At 39.0% G+C, this 23,120-nt stretch overlaps 2 protein-coding genes across 3 annotated transcripts in view; one reads left to right on the forward strand and one right to left on the reverse strand.

Annotated features, from left to right (window-relative positions):
* Window positions 1–4,146, forward strand: part of LOC115270143 (non-structural maintenance of chromosomes element 1 homolog) — a 67,843-nt gene extending 63,697 nt beyond the window's left edge. The window contains exon 4 of the mRNA XM_062853306.1: window positions 3,513–4,146. The gene's annotated coding sequence lies outside the window, so the exon portion shown is untranslated. The remainder of the gene's footprint in view (window positions 1–3,512) is intronic.
* LOC109403684 (RYamide neuropeptides) overlaps window positions 1–23,120 on the reverse strand; it is an 86,011-nt gene that overhangs the window by 49,362 nt on the left and 13,529 nt on the right. The window lies entirely within an intron of this gene.

The following is a 23,120-nucleotide window of genomic DNA, read 5'->3' on the forward strand; positions in this document are numbered from 1 at the left end:
ATCCCGGAAGGAATTCCTGTAGGAATCCCGGAAGGAATTCCTGTAGGAATCCCGGAAGGAATTCCTGTAGGAATCCCGGAAGGAATTCCTGTAGGAATCCCGGAAGGAATTCCTGTAGGAATCCCGGAAGGAATTCCTGTAGGAATCCCGGAAGGAATTCCTGTAGGAATCCCGGAAGGAATTCCTGTAGGAATCCCGGAAGGAATTCCTGTAGGAATCCCGGAAGGAATTCCTGTAGGAATCCCCGAAGGAATTCCTGTAGGAATCCCCGAAGGAATTCCTGTAGGAATCCCGGAAAGAGTTCCTGTAGGAATCCCGGAAGGAATTCCTGTAGGAATCCCGGAAGGAATTCCTGTAGGAATCCCGGAAGGAATTCCTGTAGAAATCCTGAAGGAATCCCGGAAGGAATTCCTGTAGAAATTTCGGAAGGAATTCCTGTAGGAATCCTGGAAGGAATTCCTGTAGGAATCCCGGAAGGAATTCCTGTAGGAATCCCGGAAGGAATTCCTGTAGGAATCCCGGAAGGAATTCCTGTAGGAATCCCGGAAGGAATTCCTGTAGGAATCCCGGAAGGAATTCCTGTAGGAATCCCGGAAGGAATTCCTGTAGGAATCCCGGAAGGAATTCCTGTAGGAATCCCGGAAGGAATTCCTGTAGGAATCCCGGAAGGAATTCCTGTAGGAATCCCGGAAGGAATTCCTGTAGGAATCCCGGAAGGAATTCCTGTAGGAATCCCGGAAGGAATTCCTGTAGGAATCCCGGAAGGAATTCCTGTAGGAATCCCGGAAGGAATTCCTGTAGGAATCCCGGAAGGAATTCCTGTAGGAATCCCGGAAGGAATTCCTGTAGGAATCCCGGAAGGAATTCCTGTAGGAATCCCGGAAGGAATTCCTGTAGGAATCCCGGAAGGAATTCCTGTAGGAATCCCGGAAGGAATTCCTGTAGGAATCCCGGAAGGAATTCCTGTAGGAATCCCGGAAGGAATTCCTGTAGGAATCCCGGAAGGAATTCCTGTAGGAATCCCGGAAGGAATTCCTGTAGGAATCCCGGAAGGAATTCCTGTAGGAATCCCGGAAGGAATTCCTGTAGGAATCCCGGAAGGAATTCCTGTAGGAATCCCGGAAGGAATTCCTGTAGGAATCCCGGAAGGAATTCCTGTAGGAATCCCGGAAGGAATTCCTGTAGGAATCCCGGAAGGAATTCCTGTAGGAATCCCGGAAGGAATTCCTGTAGGAATCTCGGAAGGAATTCCTGTAGGAATCCCGGAAGGAATTCCTGTAGGAATCCCGGAAGGAATTCCTGTAGGAATCCCGGAAGGAATTCCTGTAGGAATCCCGGAAGGAATTCCTGTAGGAATCCCGGAAAGAATTTATGAAGGAATTCCTGAAGGACTCCCGGAAGGATTGGCTGAAGAAATCCCGGAAGGAATTCCTGAAGGAATCCCGGAATGAATACTGATAGGAATTCTTGAAGAAATTCGGAAGGAATTCCTGAGGAAGCCTGGATGGAATCCTGTAAGGAAGTTTTGAAGTAATTCCTGAAGGAGTTTTTTAAAAAATTGCTGAATGAATCCCGAAACGAATACCTGAAGGAATCCCGGAAGGAATTCCTGATGGAATTCCTGAAGGAATCCCGGAAAGCAATACTTTGTACGACTTTTTGAAGAAATTCGGATGGAATCCCGAAGGAATTCCTGAAGAAATCCCAAAGAAATTCCTGAAGGAATTCCGGAACGAATTCCTGAAGGAATCCCGGATAGAACTCCTGAAGGCATCCCGAAAAGAATTCCTGAAGAAATCCCGGAAGGAATACTGGAAGGAAATGTTGAAGAAATTCGAAAGGAATTCCTGATGAATTCCCGGAATTCGTGTAGGAATGTCAAATTTTAAGAAATTTCCGGGAATGAAGTCCTGGGGGAATTTTGGATGGCAGTCCTGAAAAAAGCGCGGAAGAATACTGAAGAAATCATGGAAGAAATACATTTAAACTGCTGGAGGAATTCTTTAAAAAATTCCTGAAGCATGATTTGGTAATATTATTTTCGAAGTACTTTCTGGATGAGAAATACCCGTAGAAAACCTGAAAGATTTCTGATTGAGAATTTAACCATAAACTTCGATCTTCCTTCTGACGTAGACATAGCCCACTAATCATAAAATACGGTAAAAATTGTTTAAAATTTATGTTGCCAAAATCAGTAGAAAATTGTTGAAAAAAACGGATGTTGCCAAAATTGGTAAGAAAATGTTGCCAAAATCGGAAGTAGACAATAACGGGTGTTGCCAAAATCGGTTAGGGACTGTATTTTCTTCGGTACATCGTGGCCTTTGAATTAGCCTATGACAATCAAATTATTGAGATGGAAATTAAGATTATTTAAAAATCTTTTACAAAATTCCTGAACCTTACAACTGTAGTGTATGCGAATACCCTGCGCATTCAAGGTATCGATCATCAGAGTTCGGCAATCTTCGGGTTGTGACGAAATGTTAAGGCGGTTCAATAACCGGTCGAGACCAATAAACAGATCAGTTGATCTTCTGAGTTTATACTGAACGCTAGTCTTTTACAACGTATCCAAACATATCACGGTTATTATTTAAGGTCTAAAGTCCGCTGCAATCCACTTCGGTATTAAGCATAAGCCAGTCTGATCTAAGTGATAAAATCAATACTGCCTAAACCGAAGAACATTAAAGTGACGACGAGGGTAATAACGAGCGTGCATTTTTCTTCTACTGAAAGCAGCAGATGGGAAGCCGAAATTCGGCAAAACACCATTTGTCCACGTTAGGATTAACACCTGCTGCCTTTTCATGGTCATTTTATTGATACTGACTAAGTGGCGGTATTAGGTATAGTGTAGACCGTGACTTTGAGCGTGAGTATTCTAAGTGCAAAAATTAATAGACGGCGCAATTTGTTTAACGTATTAAAAACAGCCATCTTTAACTCAGCGCGGCATACTAGGGAGAGACAGAAGGCAAATAAAAGGTTTGCGGAGCGCTTCACTCTATTCATCGTACCCGATCGCATACCGTTTGTGTCGATTAAATTTAAGAATACTCTGTGGAAACATTGAAGTTGAAGAAGCATTGTTGCTATATAAATTCAAAAGTTTACAAGCCGCTTTAGGTGTGCAAGTTGTTCTAAACGTAACTGTGCGTGAAAATTGCCTTCATTCATTAGGTAAATCGGTTCTATTTTAATGCTTGAGTGACAGACTACAATCTATACCGCTCTAGAACAAACTCAGCTCAAGAAGTTAAAGAAGCTTTCAACAAAGTCCAGTGAAGATCAGGTTCAAAAGAACGGTGTTGGTGAGGTTGCCATTTTTGCAAATAGTATCCTATATTATATCTGTTCCTTTGTTACAAAATTGTAACAAGCCTATTCAATTTGCATTCAGGAAAGAATGCTTGAATAGAGTAAATCAAAGACGATTTATTTTTCATACAGTCGGTGTACTCTTTAGCATTATTTATTCCGTGTTTTTTTTTTTCATTATTCAGGATACGTCAAAAACTTGCTACGGTTGCATGAAAATATAATCCGGTAATTTCATCACGCATGATTATGGCAAGTGACGAATGGCGATAGTCTTCAGCCGAAAACCAGCGCATGCTAATCTCGAAGACCAAGGCACCACAAAGGTCAGTTGGTGGTGTTCCAGAATTAGTGGCAGTTTTTTTTTTTTCTACCTGGCCCCGTCGGCCGGCAGACAGCGAATTGAAGTGAGTTTTTTTTTATGGACCGCAAAGGTCGCAAGCGGGCGAAGGTCTAAATGACGATTATGACAATTAAATTGTTGATTTTAAGGCAAAAACATTTTTTTGATGGTGTAGTGTATGCGAATACCCTGCGCATTCAAGGTATCGATCATCAGAGTTCGGCAATCTTCGGGTTGTGACGAAATGTTAAGGCGGTTCAATAACCGGTCGAGACCAATAAACAGATCAGTTGATCTTCTGAGTTTATACTGAACGCTAGTCTTTTACAACGTATCCAAACATATCACGGTTATTATTTAAGGTCTAAAGTCCGCTGCAATCCACTTCGGTATTAAGCATAAGCCAGTCTGATCTAAGTGATAAAATCAATACTGCCTAAACCGAAGAACATTAAAACAACGAGCTTAGACGAACGCCAGTTTTGTACTATTGTGGTATCTTCTTCTGATCGGACCAATGGACGAACAGGTGTTGGCCACTGATTCACAATTTTACCTCCGATTCATGATCCATTCATCATCCTGTGGTGCACAGCATAAGCCTTAAGAATATACCTTTACATATTGCGGGTTTTGGTGTACGCAACAAGTGTGTAACAATAATGGTGCTTCCGCCACCGATAACGTTGTCGGTTATGTGACGAGACGATGACAAACTGGTTTGAATCGTTTGAATCAATTGTGGTGCGCCTTTCATACATAGGATTGGGCTTGGGTGGATGTGCCGAAGTAGAAGTGGAAAAGCAAATCCAATCACGGTGCAAAATCGTTTGTAATTTTGCGATCCGGATAAATATGAGTTTAAGGATTTATTTACTCCCAACACCGGATGAGCGTGCTGTAGATACCTACGGATCAATCGAATTTGGTGAATGGCTGTTGTGATATATGCTGCCCGCTCAGCAGGGGGCAACCGGAGCTAGCACTTTTGCGGTGGCGTTTTTAACTACAGGATGAGCTCTGAATGGTTTAATTTTTATGGAACACATGAAAGGCGGTCAGAGTCAAAGTGATTTTAGGTGATGGCATAACTTGTAAAGATACTTTTTATGGATATTCTGGAGAAAATTTTGATGGCCTTGTCCAGAGATATAATCGTTGTGGTGCGGTTCTAGGTGCTTAAGATCTTCAATCTGGTCTGAATCATGAACTTCAGGTATCTAAACGATATCTATGGACTGACTCGATAAATGTATTAGCGTTCATCCGGATCCTATCAAACCATCGCTGGTTCGAGTAGTTCGTTGCGGTTTATGTGGGCAAAATGTAAACTTCAAGAGATCCAAACAACTGGAAATTCCGACAAAAGTCAATGTGGCGAAAATAGTAAGCTACAAAATGAGAGAAAGGCCTTGAATTCGAAGATCTGTGGTCACCCACATATATCAAAGGGAAGATATTTTAGCTTGCGTATTGGTCGTCAATCCCGCTGATTGAAGCTACAAGATTCCACAAGTGTATTGCCCATAGCTGCATATTTGTAACATTTCAACTTTTTGCCAATATTGAGTTAATTACTGAGATCAGACGGGCTTGGTGGTCTAGTGGCTATCGCTTCTGATTTGTATGCAGAAGGTCCAGGTTTAATCCCTGGTCCATCCCTTTCCTCCCACTTTGAATTTTTCTATCTCTCTTTCTTCTCGTGGGCTTCGTGGCCGTGCGGTTAGCGGCGATAACCGTCTAGGCGTATTGCAAGCTTCGGAGTGTGGGTTCGATTCCCGCTCCAGTCGGTGGAAACTTTTCGTCAAACGAAAAAATCATCACTGGGCCACTGGGTGTTCTATGTGTTGTCCGTTGTCTAGTGTAAGTAATGTGTTCAGTCTCTGCAGCCTCTGACTGAAGACGGTGTGAATTGTCTTTTTCTCTATATATACGACTCATGTATATTTATTTGTTCAAAGCCATCGCTAGAACCAGAAACGAATTAAAATTTCCACAGCACAGTGCATATAACGTCTACAAGTTATGCCACCAAAAGCGAACTGTGCCGCTTGACCTCCATAGTAATCACCACACAGTCTACACATACTATAAATATCCTCTATCCATGGATCGTATTTCCCATCCTTTCCATCTAACAAATACCCTACTTCGTGCGGATTGTGGGGACGCAGAGGTGCTCTCGGTCTCTAGTAGCAACAACCAGCACACTCTAACATTCCTTTCCCTTCCCAGCTGACTTGGCCGGCACCGTTATTGATCAAAAGCTGCTTAAATTGCACTTTGAAAATAAGTGGAGTGCCAGCCCTTATTCATTTGGATCTCAGTGCAATTGGTACCAGCTTAGATCAATCACGGAGGAGCAACCATTGACATGCATAAGTCAGATTTGATCGTTGATCGATCGTTTTCGTAAACATTATACAGTTATGTTTATGAAAATATCAGTAAAAGCGAATTTCCATACAAATTAACAAACTTTGACGTTCTGTAGCTTTGTTCTCATACTAGCCTGAGCCTTATAAGGCTCTATAGAGTTGAAAATTTGACAGTGGACAGTGGACAGTGGAAATATGGTAAATTTTGTTGCAGCAATTAAAAACTTTGGGAGGTAAACAAAGTTAAACACAATGTGAAATTGCTCAAAATAATAGCAGTGTAACCTAATCTTGAAGTAGGAAAACATAATTTTGCACGCTTTCCGAACTATGTCCGCCCAGGTAACAGAGAAATATAAATTTTATTGCCGGAATGCTTTCTGAAATTTTTGTTGGAGTGCCTCGAGAGATTTCTCAATTATTTTGCCTACATATTTCTTTTCGGGAAATTCTCCAGCGATTCTCTCAGGTGTTTCTTCAGGAATTCGTCCAGAAATTTCTCAACAGATACTTCTGGAAGTTCCTCCAGGGGGCATCCTAGAAGATCCTCAGATATTTCTCCAAAGGTCGGATCCTAAACATCTCTAATGATTTATAGAAACCTTTCTTCAAGGATTCTTTCAGAAATTTTTCCGGTAACCCTTTAGGAATCCCTTCACCCTTCAGAGGTTCATTCATAAGCTCCTTTAGAAATCATTCAAGAATTTATTTCTTGACATTGGTTTTCTCTACGGAAATTGTTTCAGTGAATTTTATATGCTAACTAGCAGTCCCGGCAAACGTCGTCCTGCCTGTCTACTCTGTTTTTTGGCATCCAATTTCCATGAAGAAATACCCCTCAAAATGGATTTTCAGATTTTCCTGTTTTTCTTGCCTTTCCGGTCACTTTTTCTAATTATTTTTTTCGTATTTTTCGTATTTTTCATCGGAGCCCTGGCGGAATGTAACAGTGAAAGAATCATGTCGATCGGTTGACCCGTTCCCGAGCCTATTCGTGACATACAAACACCATTTCATTTTTATTTATATAGATATCTGTCAGACATTTTGCAAAAAAAAAAATCATCTAAGGACTGTTCATTAAAGAAAGTGGACACCTTTTTTTCAATAGAGAATATTTATTTTCGAACAAATTCAAAAGTTAATTTTTTATAAATGACAATCAACATACATGTGACCGAATTCACGTGAGTTTGTACATTTACTTCGCATTTCTGAAGAACGCTCGGACTTTCCTCTTGATACCTCCCATTAGATTCTGCACAACATTCTCCATAACCTTTCGTTGTGCCGCAGACCAAATTTTCTTGAAGCAATCAACAGAGCTTGCTTCTCTTCCATCTTTCTTGAGATGTCGCTTAATTATTGTTCAGTATCTTTTCACAGGACGCAGTTCAGGGAAGTTTGGTGGATTTTGCCATTTTTCGACGAAATCGACTTTTTCCTTCCTGAGCATTTCTAGTGTAGAAGAAGCGTAATAAGCGGATGTCAGATCCGGCAAAAACAATGAAGGATCCGTATGTTTTCGGTTGATGGGTAGAAGTCGATTTTTGATGCATTCCTCTCTGTTATTTTCACCGTTGATTTTTCCCGTTGTGAAATATAAAGAATTCTTTGAGCCGCATGAACAATTGGCTTGCCACACCTAAAACTTTTTTCCATTTTTTTCGATTCTGATATACCCTACATCATCCGGCACATCTGTCCCCTGCTCAGAATTGAAAAATTGCGGTCCTGGAAGTGTACTAGTATGCCAATTCTCGAAACGACAACTTTTTGGAACACCATTTGTGCAGAATTGAAAGCTGGTCGCTAAGCTAACCCGACCCATCGCTATAAATTTCTCACTTTTTTCCGTTTTCTTTGGGTGTGTTGCCAAAGTAGACAGTGTTTTTGCACACTGAGCAATAATTCACATTTTTTTGTTTAGTTTTAACTTTAAACTATCGGTGAACAGATGTCCACTTTCTTTAATGAACAGTCCTTAGAAGTATCTCTAGGCGTTCTTCCACGGTTTGTTCCAAATCATCTTACAGGAATCCCTTCAGACATTTATTAGGAGGTTTATTCAAGAATTCCTCCAGAACCTTTGTCTGCAATTTAAGAACGTATTCTCGAAGAATCATTTTCAAGCATTTCTCAAGAAACTTCTTCGAGATTTAATTCAGATATTCCTCAAGGATGTCCCCTAGAAATCGTTTCAGAAATTTTCTCAGAAAACTCTCCATGATTTTTCCTTAAATTTCTCCAAAAAATACTAATATTTTTTTTAGAACTTCCTCCGAATTCGTATCAGAAGTTCCTCCAGGAGCTTCTCCTACGATTGTTTATGGAGTTGTTTCAATGAAATTCTCATCAGAAGATTTTTAAACATTCCTATGATAGTCCTTCAGCTAACCCTTGAAGAATTACTTCAATATTTTTAATGTAATTTCATAAAATACTTCTGTTAATATCTGTAGAGGAATATTTCGAAGAAATACTGGAGGAATTTCTGAAGGAATCCTAGGAGATTTTTCTTAAGGAACCGCAGAAGGAATTTCAAAAATAAACTTTCTAGACATGACCCCTGACAAAATTTTCCAAAGGATTCTTTTAGGACCTGTGGAAGAATTTCTGAAGGAATCGCTTAAAATACTCTGGAATTCTGAAAGTAAAACAAAAAATCAGTGGAAAGATTTTTGAGGTTATCTCTTATTGATATTCAAGAAAAATCCTTAAATTCCTGAAAGAGATTTTAGTGATATTTAGATGGATCAATGGAGGAATTTCTGAAAGAATCCTAGGAGGATTTTTTGAATAAATTATCTATTATTGTTCTTGCAGAAATCCTTGGACATATTCATGAACGAATCCCTGGAGGATTATGTGAAAAAATCCCAAGGAATTTTCTAAAGAAACTCTAGAAAGAGTTATGAAATAAATTTCTTGGAACTCTCCCTCAGAAACCTTCGATGGAATATCTATAAGGATTTTTAAATAATATTTAGAAAAAATCCTAGAACAATTTCTTACCAAAAATATGGAGAATTTTGTGGAAGAATTCCCGTAAGAATTCATAAAAATATGTGTAAAGTAATCCCTGGAAGAATGTGTGCAGAAATACTTAAACATCCTCTGAGAAATTTCCAAAGGAATATACGTTAAACTTTCTAGGATTATTTTCTGAAGAAAATCTGAACTTCGTAAGGAATACGAGTAAAAATTCCTAAAGTAATCCTTTTAAGAAATCCAGGTGGAATTTCTGGTGAAATACATGGAGGGATACCCGGAGGAACTCATGCAGGAATCTCTATGCGAATTTCTGCAGAAATCACTTAAAGAATACCTACTGAAATTACTTAACAAAATCTTGAAAGAACTCGAGGAGAATTTCCTAGAAAAAGAAATTTATAGAAGAATCCCTGAAAGAATTTTCGAAGCAACCGATATGGAGGCATTACTGAAAAAACCCTGGGGTTGCTTTGTAAATAGAATTCCTGGAGTTCTGAAGGGGGAAAGTCCATAAGTTCTTCTTCTTCTGTATGGCTCTACGTTCCCACTGAAACTTTGCTTGTCTCTCTTCAGTGTTCTAGTACTTCCACAGTTATTCATTGGAGGGCTATCTTTGCCATTGCATGAACTAGTGAGGCAAGCACAATGATACACTATGCCCAGGGAGTCGAGAAAATTTTCCCGACAGGATCAGGAATCGAACTTGCCGTCTCCAGATTGGCGATCCATAACACTAGTTTACAAAATAAAACGAAAGTCGTGAACTTCTGTCAACGACCAACATTTTTGAAGCATAGATTAGGGCTGATTTTGAAACCGTGCTTCAAAATATTTAAATTAGAACAGTTTTTATGTTTTAGCTCAATATCGAGTTTCTCAACTTTTTAAAATATGGAATTGAATAAAATTCAAATATCTTGCGTTTTGTTCGAACAATTTTAAATCTTTTTCCATAAATTAAAAGCTGAATACAATACCATTCGATCATCTGAATACAGGTTTTGCGTCAGATTGATGAAATTCAAGATGTTGATGAGTTTTGTGGACGATCTCCTTAAATTTTAGCAAAATTGCCAAACATATATGAAGAAATGTATTTTTTTTCAATAAGAAAAAAAAACAATTTAAAATTTCTTTCTCAACGTTTATTTGACATATTTTATGTAGGCGAGTTACAGTAAAAATTCAGCTCAATCGGAGCTGGGGTGTTGCAAATGAACTTTTTTTTTGCGTGATCTAATTTATGAAATTTCTAGGATATCAATGGAGCCATTTCAGGTGGTTCCATTTACAAGTTCTTCGGTAAATTTATGGAGAAAGTTATGGCATCTCCAAAAATATTTCGGAAGGCACATTTGATTTTTTTAAAGAAATCCTTGGAGAAATTCCTAAATGAATTCTGGACTCTTCATTTTCTAATAATAAAACTCAGTTTGGATGTTTGGAATCCTGTGGGGGGTTTTTCGAAAGAATCCCCGGAAAACTTTCTGAAACAATCCATGGAGGAATTTCTTAGGCATGGAAGGTTTTCTAGAAAAATTTCCGAAGGGTCCTCTATAAGAATTTCTGAAGAAGATTTCATGGATTATATGCCTTATATGAAATTCGTTAATTTGCTTAAAAAACGTTCATAGAGATATACCAAGAACTTGTACGAGATTGTGTTTGTGAACCTCATGAGAATACCGCCAAGAATTTCGATGATAGTCCGTTAAGGTATACAAAATAGACTCGTAGTACTTAGTACTTATAACAGAATAAGTGAGGATCTTCAATGTATTGCCGTAAGAAACCATTAAAAGAAACCATATGACCATAATACAAAAGATTCACAAAAAGAAGAACAATCTGTTTAAAAATTAAAAGTTATTGCTATCTGGTTTGAATAGGTGGTTCGTAAAGAGCTGGCGAGAAAAGAAAAAAAAAAGTCGATTTCTACACGGCATAGGAAAATTTTGTTCGGCAGCGTGGAAAACAATAAAAAATATTCATGGATGAAAATAATTCATGGATGTGTAAAGAGAACTATGCCCGGAAGAGACGGACGAGTGCACCAAGTGCTAGTACGCACAATGGATAAAGTGAAGACATCGTGAAGAGCGGTGAACAGGGTGCAGTTTCAGGATGGTCAATGTCGAATGACACCCGCTTTAACCATCACTTCATAAGACAAACATAGTCCATTAAAACATAATCGAATCACGCCAAATCCACTCAATCCAGCCCTCGTTCAAGGCAGAGTCAGCCACAACCAACAGCCGCGATCGTCTCTCCTTTTCGAACCACACGATCAAACACAATACAATCAAACCAGCAATACTCCTTAACCAATTGACCTTCATCCTGGCTTTTTCAGATGACAGTTATCCAGCAGTGACATAGCTCTGCGTCAGCACGACTGTTAATATGCGTTCGGCTGCTCAGGAGATTTGCAAAGAAAGAGCTCGGTGGGAGCTGCCACCGCATCAAGGCGTTCGTCTTGATGGTGTTTGCTAGCAACATTGAGACGGTCGGCTGTAGCGTTAATGGAGGAAGCAGGGAATTGTTGTTGTTGTGACTTTTTTGTGTCAAGACGGTGATGGTGCACAAGCCTGGCGATGAATCTGTATTCGATGGTGACTCCAGAGAGGAATCCAAGAACATCATCCGTGTAAATAATTTAATCGATGAGGGTAAACTTTCATCGCGCTATACACGAAGCAATGGCAACAGTCCCTAAAACCCGGGTGTAAGCAAATAAAACACGGATAATGGACTAGCTCAAATATTTCACTATCTCTGTCGTATTTACTTACACCCGGGAATGATTATCTATCGACCAATTTATTTGCACATTGAGGAGGCTCATCGTAACATCCCCTCACTCGTGAACCTGGATGACGTTTTAGGTTTCCTCTCTGGAGCCACCATCGTGATCGACTTCGTTCTCACCGGTCTCCACGACGTCTTCACTTCAACCTTATATTGTACAGTTATTAGCTATAGATACGTAGCACAATATAAATCTACAAATCTAACATTTCGCTTACATTTTACGTAACATCATCTTATCAGTAAGATCAATGCTAACGGGAATAAATCTTCTTGATCCTCCAAGATGTTAGGATTATCGCATCACACTGGCGTAGTGCACGTTCAGTATGCCTGTCTGGGTCATATTGACCCCAATGAATTACTAGGGTTAAAATTAAAAGTTATTACGTGAACAGGTTTACGTGCAACTAAAACTACTTTTCTTGAATATACACTTCGCACAAAGAAGAAAGTTAGAACCATGTTATTCTGGGCAGGATCTAATATTACTATTAGCTAACAGAAGCTGTAACACCCCTGTTACTAGAATACATAACCTAAATTAATTTGAGTAAGAATAGAAAGCACAGCGACTCTATTTGATCTCCAAAATAAAATAAAAAAATATATAACTAAAGCGAGATTTTACCTACCGCAACAAATCGAGGTGGTATCAATGAATATATGGGACCCAACGGGTGCTCCACCAACTATGATAATGACAGCGTCCCAAGCGTCAAACGCATAAAGGACAAACCAGCAAACGGTAAACTTACAAGCATGATGGTGGAGCAGATGATAATGATACCTATATTGGGAAGAACGGAAATGCCACCATCATGCATGGTGCCCTGGTGAGTAAAAATATCAACCATGGTTGTTGTGCCGGTGCATGGTAGTAATGTCCTCTACACTGCTGGGGTCTACTGACTGGAAACCAGAATAGTACGATTTTCTATTATTGGAATCGAATGTAATGGACAAAGTGATTCCTCAAATTTGTAGCGACGGAGGCTGTGGGTGAAATCCTAAAAAAAAATCTATAGATTACACAGAGTTTCTAAAATTGATCGTTGGTGGTCCCATTGAATAAGGAGTTACAGTATGACCCATAAAAAAATGCGACAGTTTTCAAAGTCATCGTTCCCCTACTTCGAACTGATTAACCTCGCATGTATCTATTGGATAGTATAGTAGAGCCACTAATCTTATAATGGCAAAGGAGCATAGTCTGATTCCATGCAAATACCTTCGGAAATATAACGTTGAACATATGGATGTCGAAATCGTCCACGCGCCAGAGGCCGTTTTTTAAGGATATAATTTTCTTTCAATTGCTTTCAATCACATTCAATCAAATTTTATTTTCAAAATAGAACTTTTATGGCTGGATAAGGTCTTCAGGAGTTAGTTGGTTCGTCGGACAAGCACGAAAAAAAATATTAACTTATAAATTAAGAGACATTTTGTGAAAATTGAATTATTTGACAAATGATAATTTTTAGAAAATATTATGTTCTAAGCATGAAATTGTTTTTAAGTACATAGTATTTGTACCTATCATAAAGGTAGGTATATATGCCTTCATCGACAAAAAAATGTTTTGAAAAATGTTCTAACAGTGTTAATTTATCTTAAATACGGTTTTTAATATGTAGCGCCTTTTTCAGTTTTTGTTTCCTAAACATTTGAAATTATTTTTAAGATATTTTTCAAACATGGGCGTATTAAAGAGTACATATTTCTTCATGGTTTCCATGTGTTTAAAAGTTTTTATCTTAGTTCATTTTGCTATAAAAATTATAGGAAAACTTGATTTTATTTAGAAATTATTAACAATTATAAGGTATCCCATATACGTAACCAATGAATATTTTGACAAAAATTTTAGAGATCCTGTATGACAATGACCTCCTTATTGTATACTAATCCAAAAAAGTTTATTTCATTGGGATTATTTCATTAAAAATCATCAAATACTGCAAAAAAAATGGAATGTCGCATTTTTTTATGGGTCATACTGTAGACGTGTGACAAATTGAACATTTGCTCCAAGGCATTTTTTTTTTCAAAGAAATGATTGACCGACCAAGTCATGCAGGTATAGGCCTTTAGAATGAAGAATACGCTCTCTTCAGCATGAATGTTATGCACGGCTGCACTGAGGACATCTTACTGATGGATTATCCATCGTTTCGTTCAACCATGGGGATTGCACAAATTTCTCATTTGAAAGTCAATTTTCTGTTGAAAATCATTTTTCAGAAATCAAGAACTTTCCAATAATCTGGAAAGTGCAGCATTATCCTAGCAATTAAGCTTATGTGATAAGGCGGATCTATCTGGCTAATACACCTTACCCAACAATTAAACGACCCACCCCCGGCAGCTGATGATATCACACAGAACATTAATTGCTACAAAGTGCCTGGACCGCGATTCATCTACTGATACATAGGTGCTGCACGCACTCTGCCTGTATTCTACGTAGGCTGGCGCTGGCTGGGTGCCAGTAGGAAGACCACCAGAACCACTGTTAACAAATTGCATTATCATAAACTGCATCAGACGGATGTCGTTCTAATGCACTTTCCCGTCCGATGTCGATGGAGTGAGGTCGGTTCTTAAAACATTGCCTCTCCCGTCCGTACTGTTCTGTTTCTCTGTCTACACACATCTGCTCTAGAGCAGATAGGAGACAGGTGAAGCCATCATCATCCATCCGTTCGTTGGTTGGTTGCGTTGGTTCAGAAGTTCACAAATTGCTATTGATTTCCGTGGGAGCAACTACGTACAATGCAGTACCAGCTCACTGTTTTGATGTCTACCCTTCGATTGTTAAGAAAACAACGACGAGGAAAAAAAATGATGTCGTGTTTTTCTTACGCTCTGGAAGGCACTCATATGAATGGGGAAATTCTTTTAAAATTCTTGCTTCGTACATATTCATCTGAGGAAACTCGGGTTTTCGCTTTTTTGCGTTGGTTTTCACTGAACACGTGTTCAGTTGGCAATCAAAATACGCCGAGTGTAGGTCAGTATGGCGGAGACCCCATTGCATTACGTTGGCCTTCCTGACGGTTGGAACGTTGTTATCCTTCTCGTGTAACCATGTTCTCCGTTTTGGTGTTTTCATCGCTAATGGGTCTCTTGTTTAATAGTACTTGACATTGATGCCGATGGTTAAACATGCTTAGAAATAATACCCAATGTGTGGTTTTCTAGCGTAACGCCATTCGGCATAGCGTTCATTTTATTTATTTAGTTCAACTCAAACTTCAAACTCATGATAACATTTCCACTAGAGTTTATGATAACAATTTCCACTAGAGTTTATGATTGGAATTTATTGCTGTGATCAAATATTGTGAAATAATAACTACACATAAATTTACTTTAATCCAGATTCGAACTCGAGACCCGTCGATTGCCAGCCGCATGCCTTCCTATCTGCGCCATCCTAGAGATGATGAATTGCAGCGCTCAAATTAAAACATAAACATCCCGTGGTTGGTTTAGTAATGATCAGACTTCGACTCCTATTCAGCAGTGGTGAATTAGTACAGACATTATGGTTAACGACTGAACAAAAGATTAATTCAGCTGTTGTTCAGTAAACAAACATGTGTTTTTTCATCATGTACTCTGAGTCGAAGTATGATGAAATGAAAGCGCTTATTTGACTTGTGAAAAACACATTATACAGATACATGCACTAATTTTTACATGAACTTAACAAGAAACAGAAAAAAAGTCTTGTTAAACTATGTTGTAAAGGAATTACTGAGAGTCGAATGAAAATGTTACTAAACGCTTGAAAAGTGTTTTAAATTATCATTGCTAATACCAATACGAAAAGTTGAACGTTGGCTACTTTTTCAATTGAAATAGCATTTGTACAGTAATGTGTACAGCATAATTTTAGTTCAGCTATAATTATTATTATAAAGCAACAATTCAGCATGCATGCTTGTTTGCGGCTGGCGATTGTTAGTTGGGAAGTCTCATTGGTTCACATTTATTCTCGACGTCTAACACCGCCAACTTCGTGGCAGATCGTTACCGCAGAGTTCCGTTCGTCGTTCGTACCATCGCTTGACGAACCCTTCCATCGCCGTCAACAAGTACTTGCTCCATTCGTCCTCTGGTCCATTGAGCTCGTCTAAATCCGTTCACGATGAGAACCAACCTTGGTTTCCTCGAACCACTTGCTCCGGCGTGTTATAACTGACAGATATTCCTTTATCCACCTTTTCCGAAACTCCCACACGATATGCTGAGTCATTCTCCAACTGCTACGGAGAGAAGCGTATCCAGTTACTTCTGCTGGTACAATTTTGTTTCCCGTAGAGCTGCCCAAAAGAAAATGGTCTGGCGTAAGTGACTCTTGGTCTGCCGACTCCAATGGGATGTACGTAAGCGACCTAGAGTTCACTAGTGCTTCAGCTTCGTAAATTATAGTTTAAGCTTGTAGCGTTTCGGCTAACGAGGATGCTCCTGCGCCGAGCCGATTGCTGTTTTGACCTATCTGACAAAACGCTCCCATACACCCCCCATTACGTGGAGTAGCAGAAGGATTGATCCTTCATTTGGTTGTAGCATTCGTGAAGGTCGACGCCATTTTTTAGTTTCTAGCAAGAAGCTATGCTATCTCTTCCAGCAGTTGTTAGTTGGCACCTTGGAATCAAGTGTCATTTTTTTATTCTTCTATCACTTAACCTAATTTACAGCTCTTTTGTCCACTAGGGCACTGCGTGAGCGATTCCAATTGGAAGCTGTACCCACACTTTGTACAGCGCCTAAATGTACAGTGTATCAAACAATTGTCCGTACAGCAATTTTTTGGTCAATATAATTTTTCATTCAAATGTTCATAACTTTTTTATACGTCAATCAAAAACGCTGAAATTTTGACCAAACATAAACCATATATTAGAGATCCATTGGTAAAATTTTGAGCGAGATCGAATAAGTTTTTTGAAAGTTATAGAACTTTTAGTAAAACTTATAAGATTTTTGAACACATTTTCAAAACATTATATCTCAATATGTACTCGATGAAACATTTTCATTTTTTTTTGTTTTACAGCTTGTACCTAAGGCTTTCATATGCAGCTTCGTTTGAGGTTTTATATTCACTACAAAAAATATGAATAATCTGTATATGTTCAGAGTGTCATTAGGAAATTTATCATATTTTGATCAATAAAAGTGCCAAGTGTTTCCAACTTTTTTGAACTCTCTTAATGAAATATTTTCATACAGGACCTACTAAACTACATATGAAGAGTAGGTCCTGCGCATTTTTCGTTCAGTTAATGTACTTTTATTGGTGGAAAACGTTTGGCAGAAAATATGTGCAAAATAAGGTAAATTTTTAAAAATTTTCAACTACATCAGCACATTTTTCATATTTTTTGTAGTGAATACAAAACTTCAAACGAAGCTGCATATGAAAGCCTTAGGTATAAGCTGTAACACAGAAAAAAATTAAAAAGTTTCATCGAGTACATATTAAGATATAATGTTTTGAAAATGTGTTCAAAAATCTCATAACTTTTACTAAAAGTTCTATAACTTTCAAAAGCTTGTTCGATCTCGCTCAAAATTTTACCAATAAAGCTTTAATACATGGTTTATGTTTGGTCAAAATTTCAGCGTTTTCGATCGACGTATAAAAAAGTTATAAACATTTGAATGGAAAATTATTTTGACCAAAAAGTTGCTGTACGGACAATTGTTTGATACACTGTATTCTATTCTAGTTCTTCTATATTAAACTAGTTGCCGTTGTGCTGCTTTTGCTTTCTACCCTATTATAGTTGGAACGAGGTTGAGCATGGAAGGATGAGCACGAGGGTGTTAATTGTTCCTTTTTCCAGTCCGATTGGGGGTCCATTATGAGTTGCCGTTCTTCGGATAGCCATAAAGCACGATTCTGTGGATAAATTGTGCAGTTCCTCCATATTCACGGCTCGGATTGATAGGCATGTGAAAAGCGCGATCCACAGTTTGACCACCTTGACATACACAGGTCCAAAGTAGTCCAAACCAACATACGTGAAGGGTCTCAGTTACGGTTCAAGTCGTTCCTGGGGAAGAGATGCGATTACCGGTGGTTTTGGGACAGCCTTATAGATACGACACCATGTGCAGTCTATTGTAACCTTTTGAACAAGAGATCTCATGTTTGCTATTTCGGAATGCTGTCGTAGCTCATTAATAACTGTTTCTCGATTTGTGTGCCGATACATACGATGAAACCACCCTATGATCAAAGCAGTTACTGGATGCTTCTTGGGGAGTATTGCAGGATATCTTGCTTTAAACGGAAAATATGTATCTCGCTGCTCCTATGCGGCCTCGCATACGTAGTACTCCTTATAAAGCGGGCTGGATTTCAAAACAGCAGAGTGTTTTGCATCTGATTCACCCTGTGACTTTAACAATACTAATCGTTCCTCTGCGAAGGTTTCCTGTTGTACTACTTTTTACAGTAGAATTTCCGCTTTGATTGCTCTTTTTGGGTAAGAGTATATCGTTTAAAGTTCCGCACAACACCTTGTCGACGCAATCTATCTGTGAAACGTAACACCGTACGCCATCGTACGTTCAAGTCTTATCCAACTGCTGAATCTAGCGTAATCCGCAGGCAATGGATGGTTCCAGTGAGTTTGAACATGTCGAAGTTTTTCAAGAGTTGTGGATCGTTGCTCCGGCCATGCCATTTCGTCCATGCGTAGAAATTCAGGACTCTTCAATCAGGGGCTATTCGAGTCCAGATTAGGTCCGTTCTTCCAGTTCGTTGCATCGTCGGAAACGTTCAGTTCGAATTGAACCCATTTCCATTATTGTGGCTCGCTCAAAGTAACAATTTCGTCTATCCGTCTGATACAAACTTGTGGAACCTTCGATGATCAGACCGGATCCATGCAAGCACGGTGGTCGAGTCGCTCCAGAAGAACCCTTTGGACACCGGAAGCGAATGGTATTCGAGAATTGCAGCGACGAATCTTACTCCGAGAACTGCAGCCTTCAACTCTATCCGTGGAGTGGACAATGTCTTTAAAGGTGCAACGTTACTTTTGGCAACCACCAGTGCTGTTGGAACGTTCGTACACTAGCCGAAAATATACTGCGCTCCATCGCTAGCATCGACGAAAGTGTGAACTTATAGAACTCTGATGTTGGGCGGAAATGGCCCGAAGTAGTACCGGGAAATTTTCAGTTCGTTGAGCTTCGGGAAGAGTGTTACCCGAGCAGGAGAAAATAGCTGAAGAATAACTAACTCAGGTATGGATGTGCGAGAGTTCGACTGTTGGATCTATATTCTAGGTTAGGAAAATTCGGCTTATCAGTCCTTTTTTCTCTAGAACGATAACGGTTTTCGATTCGTCCCTACGTTTCGGTTCGTTAACGGTTGTTACCATCCTCAGGGGAAAATTAGTGGAATCGTTCTTTGTTTGGAGGCTTTGCTGAGCATTTGTCTATGCGATTTTTGGTAGTTGTACATGCGTACTTATTGCTATGTTTTTTTTCGGTAAAATTTGGTATTTTTTAGCACTTTTTATATTGGTTAGTTTTTGCACTATTTTGGTTTGGACTGATAAGCCGAATTTTCCTAACCTAGAATAACTCAGGTATGGAAAACCGAATACCTACAACCTGAATGAGGTATTAAGTAGCCCTGCATAAGAGGTAAAATACCAAAAATAATAACTGGTTTGTATTCTGTGCATAACGCGTGAATAATGACATCAGGTATGGCAATACCTAAATTATAATCGGTGATTTTTCCATACAATTAGCGATTTTTTCCATAATTGAATAATACCTCAAGCAGTCCTCAACACCAAACCAATAACTCGTTGAGGTATTTCATCGATACCTACAAAATACCAAAATAAGTTATTTTCAATACCTGGATAACCAACCAATACCTTGTCTTGGCATGATACCTGACTTTAATATGCTCCAGTTATGTGGCAGTTATTCATTCCTGCTCGGGTACCCATTGGTGCCAGTTAAGGTTTTTTTGGTCTTCATTGATAGGCTCATCCCATCCAGTTCTAGCAGCCCAAGTTCCCTGAATGATTACTTTTCTATGGAAAAAAAATATTATTTACAAGATCATTTGACTAGTTAGTTGGATAACTGTGGAAAATCTAGAGCTAATACATGCAAAATGCAGGAACCTCGCGGAACCTGTGCAATTATTAGTCAAACCAATCGTCCTCCGTGACGCTGAAGTTGATGTCAATAGTAAGGCTCTGTATATTTCATCGTTTTATCATCCTCCGAATAAAACGAACGACCAGCAAGTCATTGAATCCCACCTGAAATCTATTCGTGTAATCGACACTTCTAGTAAACCTGAGGATAGAATTTTGATTTTTGGCGCTGCCTTCCACAATCTTCACCAACTGAATGCTACTCGTAATCATAATGGCCGTACTCTTGATTTGGTATTTGGCAATTCCACTGACCACTCCGTAACTGAAGCCAAAGATGTGCTTATTGCGGCTGAATCTCATCACCCGCCTCTGGAGTTTTTGATACCTAGATTCGACGTAGAAATAAACTCTCTCTTCTTGGCGTAACGTCCTCACTGGGACAAAGCCTGCTTCTCAGCTTAGTGTTCTATGAGCACTTCCACAGTTATTAACTGAGAGCTTCCTCTGCCAATGACCATTTTGCATGTGTATATCGTGTGGCAGGCACGAAGATACTCTATGCCCAAGGAAGTCAAGGAAATTTCCTTTACGAAAAGATCCTGGACCGACCGGGAATCGAACCTGTCACCCTCAGCATGGTCATGCTGAATACCCGTGCGTTTACCGCCTCGGCTATATGGGCCCGATGACAATGATCGACAACTTGACTTCAAAAAGACAAACTTCGATACACTGAATGCATATCTTTACATTTCATGGTAGCTTTGAACCTACATGGTTCACTTTACCATGCGAGTGAGAATCAGCATAGTACGTTTGACTAAGCCATTTTGGTTCTAGTTACCATGTGTGTGGTGGAATAATAGTGCCGTCTTTGTTGTTTACATTCTAGAAAAGTGCAAAAAGAAAATTCTAACAAATATATTGCCTTTTATTAAGATAAATATATTAAATGTATACATAATTGTTTCCTGATTAAATGAAAAACTTCCGGGAGCGCCTGAAATAACCTTTTTAAAGCTGTTCGGTCTCATCTCATTCTGGTGGAATGCCTTGGCGGAAGTGACGATTCTGCTGAAATTTCTGGGGATGTCCGTCTGCGAATGGTATAACGACGACATTTTAGATACTGAACGGGGCGATGCGGTGACTGAAGAAGAGGTCAGCTCCATGTCGTTGGGTTTGCGGGTTTCAGGCGGTGATGACCTGCGATGAAGCAACTCAAGTAGAAGGGAATATCACACCGAAGTCCAACCGCGGTGCATTTTGAACAATTGGTGGTGTCCGAGGTTACTAAACATGCTATTTTTAATACAAAGTGGACTCCGGGGGCGGGTCCTTTGAAATCGGCCGGTTTTGTGTAGCCTGTGAATGATACAAAATGTATTGGAGGATGTGGCGAAATTTCCAGAAATACATCGTGACTAACTTTTCGCCTTCTTACTCTGCATGTTCTTATAAGTTTTTATCCTTCTTCTCCTTGGAACCAGCTTTTTGTTAGCCTACTTCCGGAGCATCTCTTTGCTGTCCGTCTCAGATAAGCAGTTGTGGCGACGAAACTTTTAGATTTTCTTCCGGAATTCTTAAAAACTTTGAATCCGATAATCTACTAGGTGGGAACCAAGGTGGAAACGTCGTTGAACGAGTTACGAGTTGATGGCACAAATTTTCCGAATGGAGGAGAATGTGCCTCTAGAGCCGACCTACTGATACCTGACGTCTCCATTACAAATATAACTTTATGAAAGGAACTACGTCGCAAAAACGAATAAAACAAAAAAAGTCTGCCGAAATCGATAACAACGAAAATAAACTTTCGGAGACGGTAAAACTAAACATGAGAATACAGTAGTTTTTCGGTTTTATCACGGTCAAAAAAATTATACCGTGATAAAAACGAAACCGTGAATTTAGCGAAACGAGAAATAAACGTAATTTTTTTTATCCAAAATCGTTCAGCTAAAAAATATATAAGTCGTAGCTTATGTATATTTTTTAACTATTTTGGTGGAGTGGACAATGCTGTATTGATTTTAGATTGATTTCGGAATGTCTTAAAACAAGTGTGATAAAAACGAAATGAAAATCGTGATATAATCGAACAGAAAACCGTGAATTTGGGCGAGTAGTGATTAAAACGACTAGTGCTAAATCCGAAACGCCACTGTATTAGTAGGAAACATAAACATGGTTCTGAGAATCACGAACATCGTTATTAAGATAACCACGTGTGATTGTATTGATTACTATGCGCTTGATCTTCAAGACATGGTAATCGCAAGGAAAACATAGTAGTCATCACTGACAATAGTCCTCTTCAACGACGCAGGTTGAACTTGCTCGAAGTTACTGCATCCCGCTCTTACCCGTTTGATGACAAATGGGTAAGAGCAAGATGCAGTAACTTCGAGCAAGTTCAACCTGCGTCGTTGAACAGGACTAATATGTTCGTCATATCTATTTTTAGGCATAGTAAAATTAAACATGGTTGAATTATTAATTTTACTATAATTTTTTTCTCAGTGTATTGAACCAATAATTACCGTAAGTAATTAGGCGAATACGAATGACGTAAAACTTATTAGATAGGTACATCGCCAAGCGCTTGTATTCCCCTTTCTTATATTACAAAACCTTAAATAGAAAATAGTTTAATTAGGACAATAATCAAATATTTTATTTATTGGACACTTTTTATTTTTGGCATTTTTCTCGGTAGTTACCGGTCAACAAAACATTTTCCATAGTAGTCAGTAGTATGGGACACGCTTGTATGGAAAAAATAAATCCTCGCTCAAGTCGACTTTTTAGATCCTATTTAGGTCCCATATGAACTGTACAAAATTTCAGCGCAATCGGTGAAACTATAATTTAGCGCAAGCGGATCAAAGTTTGCATAGGATTTATTATGAGAAAAGTTACATTTTCAAACAGAAAATCCTAGAGGTCGCCCTTTGTCTCCTTAATTCTAATTGATTAACGCTTCTTGTAAAAAAAAATCATTTATGAAACTTTCCTTCGAAGACCGCAAAACGATTGGATGCTTGTGAAAAAAGTTATTGATTTATCACCGATTAGTGATCCAACGAACGGCTTTTTGTTTTGTTTTAT

The sequence above is a fragment of the Aedes albopictus genome, chromosome 2 (genome assembly GCF_035046485.1).
Source record: "Aedes albopictus strain Foshan chromosome 2, AalbF5, whole genome shotgun sequence".
Classification (NCBI taxonomy): domain Eukaryota; kingdom Metazoa; phylum Arthropoda; class Insecta; order Diptera; family Culicidae; genus Aedes; species Aedes albopictus.